We start from the raw sequence: 8488 nt of genomic DNA, 5'->3' as shown, positions 1-8488 counted from the left end.
ACATTTTGTTCCAGGTAGCGAATCTTATACAACAACAAAGTTCCTCCGCCAACTTGCGCGAGCTTGCTGATGCGTGTCCTCATTCCTGCCCTCTTGACCTGTATGTAATTGTTGTGTTGAGGTATTTGTTCATTGTTCTGTATTTTGTTATGTTTCTGTTGTGTTCGTGTTGCGTAGTCGGCTCACAACCGATTGATCCCTGAGTTCGATTCCCGGTCAGTGTGAGACATTGGTGCTGGGGCTTAAGGATTAGTAACCGAGCGAAGATTATTAAGAATATCTATCTTGACATCTTGAGAAGAGCTGCGTATCTTAAGAATATCTATCTTAATAAGATGTATGTATATTATATAATATAATAAACTAAACATCTATGTTAAAAGCCAATCATTATTGTTAAGGAAAGCGAGGTAATTACATAAAATGTTTGGAAATAAAACTTTTCGATCAAAACAGAGCAATAAAAGCAATGTGGGTTAAATTTTACAAGTCATTTGTTTAAATTGGCGTTTAGAAATATGTTACTAATCATCAGTCTGGAAAACACCGAATTTGCATACTTAGAGCAGCATGGAGTTAGTGTGTGAGGGGGGGGGGGGCAAGACCAGCACACACACACACACACACACACACACACACGCACACGCACACGCACACACGCGCGCGCACACACACACACACACACACACACACACACACACACACACACACACACACACACACACACACACACACACACACACACACACACACGGGTGATGGACGCTCCGACCCACTCTTAAGGCTTATCTTAATTATTGCCGTCACTCTTGTTGCTTCTGCTGGTAGATGGTGCTCCCGGTACTGTTACTGGTGGTGCTCCCGGTACTGGTACTGGTGGTGCTCCCGGTGCTGGTACTGTTACTGGTGGTGCTCCTGGTGCTGGTACTGGTGGTGCTCCTGGTGCTGGTACTGGTGGTGCTCCTGGTGCTGGTACTGGTGGTGCTCCCGGTACTGGTACTGGTGGTGCTCCCGGTACTGGTACTGGTGGTGCTCCTGGTACTGGTACTGGTGGTGCTCCCGGTACTGTTACTGGTGGTGCTCCCGGTACTGGTACTGGTGGTGCTCCTGGTACTGGTACTGGTGGTGCTCCTGGTACTGTTACTGGTGGTGCTCCCGGTGCTGTTACTGGTGGTGCTCCCGGTACTGGTACTGGTGGTGCTCCTGGTACTGGTACTGGTGGTGCTCCTGGTGCTGGTACTGGTGGTGCTCCCGGTACTGGTACTGGTGGTGCTCCCGGTACTGGTACTGGTGGTGCTCCCGGTACTGGTACTGGTGGTGCTCCTGGTGCTGGTACTGTTACTGGTGGTGCTCCTGGTGCTGGTACTGGTGGTGCTCCCGGTACTGGTACTGGTGGTGCTCCTGGTGCTGGTACTGGTGGTGCTCCTGGTGCTGGTACTGGTGGTGCTCCTGGTGCTGGTACTGGTGATGCTCCTGGTGCTGGTACTGGTGGTGCTCCCGGTACTGGTACTGGTGGTGCTCCCGGTACTGGTACTGGTGGTGCTCCCGGTACTGGTACTGGTGGTGCTCCTGGTGCTGGTACTGTTACTGGTGGTGCTCCTGGTGCTGGTACTGGTGGTGCTCCCGGTACTGGTACTGGTGGTGCTCCTGGTGCTGGTACTGGTGGTGCTCCTGGTGCTGGTACTGGTGGTGCTCCTGGTGCTGGTACTGGTGGTGCTCCCGGTACTGGTACTGGTGGTGCTCCCGGTACTGGTACTGGTGGTGCTCCTGGTGCTGGTACTGGTGGTGCTCCTGGTGCTGGTACTGGTGGTGCTCCTGGTACTGGTACTGGTGGTGCTCCTGGTGCTGGTACTGTTACTGGTGATGCTGGTACTGTTACTGGTGGTGCTCCTGGTACTGGTACTGGTGGTGCTCCCGGTACTGTTACTGGTGGTGCTCCTGGTACTGTTACTGGTGGTGCTCCTGGTACTGGTACTGGTGGTGCTCCTGGTACTGGTACTGGTGGTGCTCCTGGTGCTGGTACTGTTACTGGTGGTGCTCCCGGTACTGTTACTGGTGGTGCTCCTGGTACTGGTACTGGTGGTGCTCCTGGTGCTGGTACTGGTGGTGCTCCTGGTACTGGTACTGGTGGTGCTCCTGGTACTGTTACTGGTGGTGCTCCTGGTACTGTTACTGGTGGTGCTCCTGGTACTGGTACTGGTGGTGCTCCTGGTGCTGGTACTGTTACTGGTGCTGCTCCCGGTGCTGTTACTGGTGGTGCTGGTACTGGTGGTGCTCCTGGTGCTGGTACTGTTACTGGTGGTGCTGGTACTGGTGGTGCTCCCGGTGCTGGTACTGTTACTGGTGGTGCTACTGGTGCTGGTACTGGTGCTCCTGGTGCTGGTACTAGTGCTCCTGGTACTGGTACTGGTGCTCCTGGTGCTGGTACTGGTGCTCCTGGTACTGATACTGGTGCTCCTGGTGCTGGTACTGGTGCTGGTACTGGTGCTCCCGGTGCTGGTACTGTTACTGGTGGTGCTACTGGTGCTGGTACTGGTGCTCCTGGTGCTGGTACTGGTGCTCCTGGTACTGATACTGGTGCTCCTGGTGCTGGTACTGGTGCTCCTGGTGCTGGTACTGGTGCTCCTGGTGCTGGTACTGGTGCTCCTGGTGCTGGTACTGGTGCTCCTGGTGCTGGTACTGGTGCTCCCGGTGCTGGTACTGGTGCTCCCGGTGCTGGTACTGGTGCTGATACTGGTGCTGGTACTGGTGCTCCTGATGCTGGTACTGGTGCTCCCGGTGCTGGTACTGGTGCTGATACTGGTGCTCCTGGTGCTGGTACTGGTGCTCCTGGTGCTGGTACTGGTGCTCCTGGTGCTGGTACTGGTGCTCCCGGTGCTGGTACTGGTGCTCCCGGTGCTGGTACTGGTGCTCCCGGTGCTGGTACTGGTGCTGATACTGGTGCTGGTACTGGTGCTCCTGGTGCTGGTACTGGTGCTCCCGGTGCTGGTACTGGTGCTGATACTGGTGCTGGTACTGGTGCTCCTGGTGCTGGTACTGGTGCTGATACTGGTGCTCCTGGTACTGGTGATGGTACTGGTGCTCCCGGTGCTGGTACTGGTGCTCCCGGTGCTGGTACTGGTGCTGATACTGGTGTTCCTGGTACTGGTGCTCCTGGTACTGGTGCTGATACTGGTTCTCCTGGTACTGGTGCTGATACTGGTGCTGTTACTGGTGCTGGTACTGGTGCTGATACTGGTGCTCCTGGTACTGGTGCTGGTACTGGTGCTCCCGGTGCTGGTACTGGTGCTCCCGGTGCTGGTACTGGTGCTCCCGGTGCTGGTACTGGTGCTGATACTGGTGTTCCTGGTACTGGTGCTGATACTGGTGTTCCTGGTACTGGTGCTGGTACTGGTGGAGGAGAGACAACAATACGAGATCTACAACACAGGAGAGAGTGACGCCAGCCGCCAGCGTCCAGACTCCCGCCCTGGCAGCAACAGCAGCAGCAGCAGCAGCAGCAGGAGTAAGAGGGAGGACTCCAGCTAATGGTTTCCTATTAACCGTGATATCTAACCCTCTGTCATCAGGTAATGGCCCCGTAACGTGGTTATCAGATCGTCCTGCTCCAGCACTCTGCTTCCTGAAGCAGTTCACTATCAGATCTCCTCTGAACCGCTCCGCTCGGCGTTGTATTCACTTGTTTACTGTCAGTTTTAACTAATCTCATTCCCAATCCTTCCTCGGCTCGTAGCCTTACACTAATCTCATTCCACTTCGGTTCACTCCATTAAAACTAATCTAATTCCACTTCTGTTCATTCCCTTCATTTCCATTAATGTCATTTTGACGCGCTAATTCGCGGCTTTCATTTGCACTCAAGGGATTTTTGGCAGTGTGGTAATATTAGCGTTTGTACCGTGACTCTTAGTGTGTGGCTCTTATTGTTCATGTTGTACCGTGACTCTTAGTGTGTGGCTCTTATTGTTCATGTTGTACCGTGACTCTTAGTGTGAGACTCTTATTGTTCATGTTGTACCGTGACTCTTAGTGTGTGGCTCTTATTGTTCATGTTGTACCGTGACTCTTAGTGTGAGACTCTTATTGTTCATGTTGTACCGTGACTCTTAGTGTGTGGCTCTTACCGCCCGCTGCTTTTTTTGTTTAAATATGAAATGTTGTTGAAATTCTTATTTGAAAATAACGAAAATCACTCGGCCTATTAGGCAAATCGGGCCTCCTTACTAGGCCGAGTAGCGCGTTCTGGCTATTAGGTGCTACATGCGAACAAGCTTGAATGGTTATCTTGAGATGGTTATCTTGAGATGATTTCGGGACTTTAGTGTCCCCTCGGCCCGGTCCTCGACCAGGCTTCCACCCCCAGGAAGCAGCCCGTGACAGCTGACTAACACCCAGGTACCTATTTTACTGCTAAGTAACAGGGGCATAGGGTGAAAGAAACTCTGCCCATTGTTTCTCGCCGGCGCCAGGGATCGAACCCAGGACCACAGGATCACAAGTCCAGCGTGCTGTCCGCTCGGCCCCCTAACCCAATATTTTAAATCGTTGTGGCCCAGTGGTGAGAGTACTGGACACGCTAAGGTGCATGGAACCCTGGCTGTCTGGGTTCGAATCCTTCTGGGGTGAGTTTTCTGTTATATATATATATATATATATATATATATATATATATATATATATATATATATATATATATATATATATATATATATATAATGCAAAGATTTGCTGCAAGACCTCCAAAATTAAGGGGGTTGAGGCAGGCGTGACTAATTCCACTGCAAGAAAAAGAAAGAGGGGGATATGATCCAGACATCTAAAGTACTGAGAAGTGTCGATGAACCTGTAGCTATTATGGATGATGTGTATAAAATAAGCCCTCCCCCCCCCCCCCCTCAACAAATCATAACTTGTACTATTCGAATTCTAAAATGTTTAATAAGAAAAATGAAGAAAATTAGCCATAAACCTAGTCTAACTTCCCCTAGGCCTAATTAAGCAAGCCTAAGCCTAACCTCCACAACCTTAAGTCTACTTTAATGTATATTTCTAGACCAAAACCTTTTAATGGTTTCGGGGCTTAGCGTCCCCGCGGCCCAGTCCTCGCCCAGGCCTTCTATAATAGGCCTAGAAAAAAAGTTAGCTTTGGTTGTTTCCATTTTTCTTCCAATCTACAAAATCAATACTACAAAATGTGGACTATAGAGGGGGGGGGGGAGGGTGGAGTAGTCTATGGTGTGTCGGACCATTCATGGTAGGTATAGTCACTACCATTTGTGGATGGTTAGGGGGCCATAGCATTACTCTTAAGCACAGCTGGAAATGCTGGGCCCAGGAGCTGAAGTTATCCTGAACACACTGTTAGTTAAGAACTATTAGATATATACACATACATGTATACCTGTGCATACTGTTTATATATATATATATATATATATATATATATATATATATATATATATATATATATATATATATATATAATATATATATAATATAATATATACATATATAATATATATTATATATATATATAATATATATATATAATATAATATATATATAATATATATATATAATATAATATATACATATATAATATATATTATATATATATATATATATATATATATATAATATATATATAATATAATATATATAATATATATTATATATATATATATATATATATATATATATAATGTAATTAGATATACTAGGGGATGTGTGCTGGTGCTCGATGAGTACACACACACACACACACACACACACACACACACACACACACACACACACACACACACACACACACACACACACACACACACACACACACACACACATTGAATGATTCAAAATTAAGATATGTTGACAATTGTTGTCTGAAAGCGTACTGAGTTTATCCGTAGAGTATGTCTCTAGAATTTTTCACGATAAACAATCAGCCAGTTGTTTAACCTGACACTGACAGTCTGTGCACAAATATTATTACTATAAAACCTACATGCCGCTGCAGTCCGTCCAGTAGAAGACTGGACTGAGCCGTCGGTGTAGACACAGTGCTCGTGAGATCTTAAACTCTCGATGGAGGAGGCAATTGTTTCAAGAGTGACAGCTTTGAGAAGAGCAAGATTCTCATTATCTTTCTTGGTGACAGGTGTGTATGATACTTGAATGGTGAGGTACAGATAAAGAGGAATATCGGAGACAGGTAGATTGCACTTAAAAGGAATGTTGAGTTTAATGAGCTGATGATATCCTCATAATGCAGCCAGAGTCTGCCAGTGCAGACTGGCAGACAACAGCAGTACAGAGGCATGTACCTAGCAGTACAGAGGTACATGCCTCTGTACCTAGGTACATGCCTCTGTACCTAGCAGTACAGAGGCATGCGTACTGGATCACATGCCTCTGTATGACTAACCATCCTGTGTGATGGGGAGTTTTTTAAGCACCACGTAGCTGTAGCTTTTTGACACGCACTGTACTTCCCTTCATATAGTCTAGGGCAGCTGCACAAATGCATATGTACCTAATATATTAATAAAAAAAAAAGATAAACGATCATGGTATACTCACATTGATGGTGATGTTGGGTAATGGTGATCTTGCTGTGGTGAGCTCTGGTGATTGTAATGTGTAGTGATCTATCTGATTGTGTTCTTTTCCTGGTGACTTATCTATTATTCTGCGATGACTGTTAACAATCTATCATTATCTCTTCAGTTCTACGGTAACTTCCGCTCTAACTTGTATTGTATTCCTAGTAATATACTATGTAATAATATGTTAATACTGCCACTACTGCTAGTTCTTATACTTCCCGTGATACTGGTATAGTGAGGGAATGTGAGCATGTCCTGGTAACAAGGGATGGTGAACATGCGTACTGGTAGTGAGAGTGAGCATATGTCCTCACAGTCAGGGAAGGTGAGCATGTCCTCACAGTCAGGGAAGGTGACCACACAGGTAAACAAGAGCGCCGCGACAAGCGTACCTTGACCACCTCATCACCGCCGCCGCTCACGACGCACACGCGCCGCCATGATAGCATCGCCCGCCAGCGAGGTGTTAACATGGCGGGAAATTCAAATCCTGATATCGTCATGATCGGTTAGCATCAGTTATTATTCCTTGGCCAGAACTGGAGGCCACGACCAGCACCTGCCCCGGAGGGGGAGGAGCTATATAGGATCCAAGACGCAAGAAACATGTACTCTGCTGTTGCATTCACCTGCAGGGCTGTCTGGGGCTCGAACCGGGGATCCCCCAAGCGTTCAGTGAGACCGGAGCTCTATCGACTGGGCTATGAGAAGTCCTTTTCAGGTATTCTCTACTACATCATCGCTATTCTTTTAACACGCCTAACCCAGTCCAATCTAACCTATCCTATTTTATCCTAGCCTAACTTAATGTCAGTGAGAGGTAAACTTTGGTCTCGTACTCCTGGTGTGCCCAAGTGTAACGTCACTGAGGGTATACGTACCTGACGGCTGAGTGGACAGTGCTCGGGATTCGTAGTTCTTGGGTCCGGGGATCGATCCCCGGTGATGGCGGAAACAAATGGGGCAGAGTTTCTTTCACCCTGTTGTCTCCTGTTCAGCTAGGAGTAAATAGGTACCAGGAAGTTGTTAGACAGCTGCCCATGACAGCTGACTAACTCCCAGGTACCTATTTACTGCTAGATAACAGCGGCATCAGCGTGAAAGAAACTCTACCCATTGTTTCTCGCCTACGCCTGGGATCGAACCCTGGAAAACAGAATCACGCGTCCAGTGTTCTGTCCGCTCAGCCACAGGCTCCCTGAAGCACGATTTCTGTTTATTTTTACAATATGTTGGAATATGGCCGTAGGAGAATATTTCTCAAGGAGTGTGTGAAGACTTAGGTGTCTGGGTGTAAGGATTACTGCGGTCACTATCACGGGTCTGGCAGAGCCGTCACTGATGTGGACATAGAACGTGAAGAATGTCACTGTGGCAGTGATGTATATGACAGAGGAACCCCCTCCCCCCCCCCCCCCTTATACCCTTTTTTTTATTATTATTTTCTACCACAGACGTGGCCAGACATTTACAATGCTAACCAGCATATATACATTTTCTTCTGTCCTCCATGGACAGGGTTAGAGAAGTGTTAAACATATAGTTCAAGGGTTTATTGAACACTCAACCACAGAAGGTGATTCGGTGCTTTTAAAATGCTAAGCTAACCTACTGCCTATACCATCCATCAGACGAACAACTGGTGACAAGGCCGCTTTGTCATAACAGATTCCAGGAGTGTCAACCTTACTGTTCACCACCCCCCCCCCCCCCCTCCCAGCAGGAGCCTGTAGTTCAGTAGTCCCGGCACCACTGTTCACCGGGTTCGATCCCGGGTGCCGGAGAGAAACGATGGGCAGAGTTTCTTTCACCTTGATGCCCTGGTTACCTAACAGTAAATAGGTACCTGGGTGTTAGTCAGCTGTCACGGGCTGCTTCCTGGG

The sequence above is a fragment of the Procambarus clarkii genome, chromosome 63 (assembly GCF_040958095.1).
Source record: "Procambarus clarkii isolate CNS0578487 chromosome 63, FALCON_Pclarkii_2.0, whole genome shotgun sequence".
Classification (NCBI taxonomy): domain Eukaryota; kingdom Metazoa; phylum Arthropoda; class Malacostraca; order Decapoda; family Cambaridae; genus Procambarus; species Procambarus clarkii.
The sequence above is the reverse complement of the archived record's forward strand: the minus strand, read 5'-3'. Positions refer to the sequence as shown.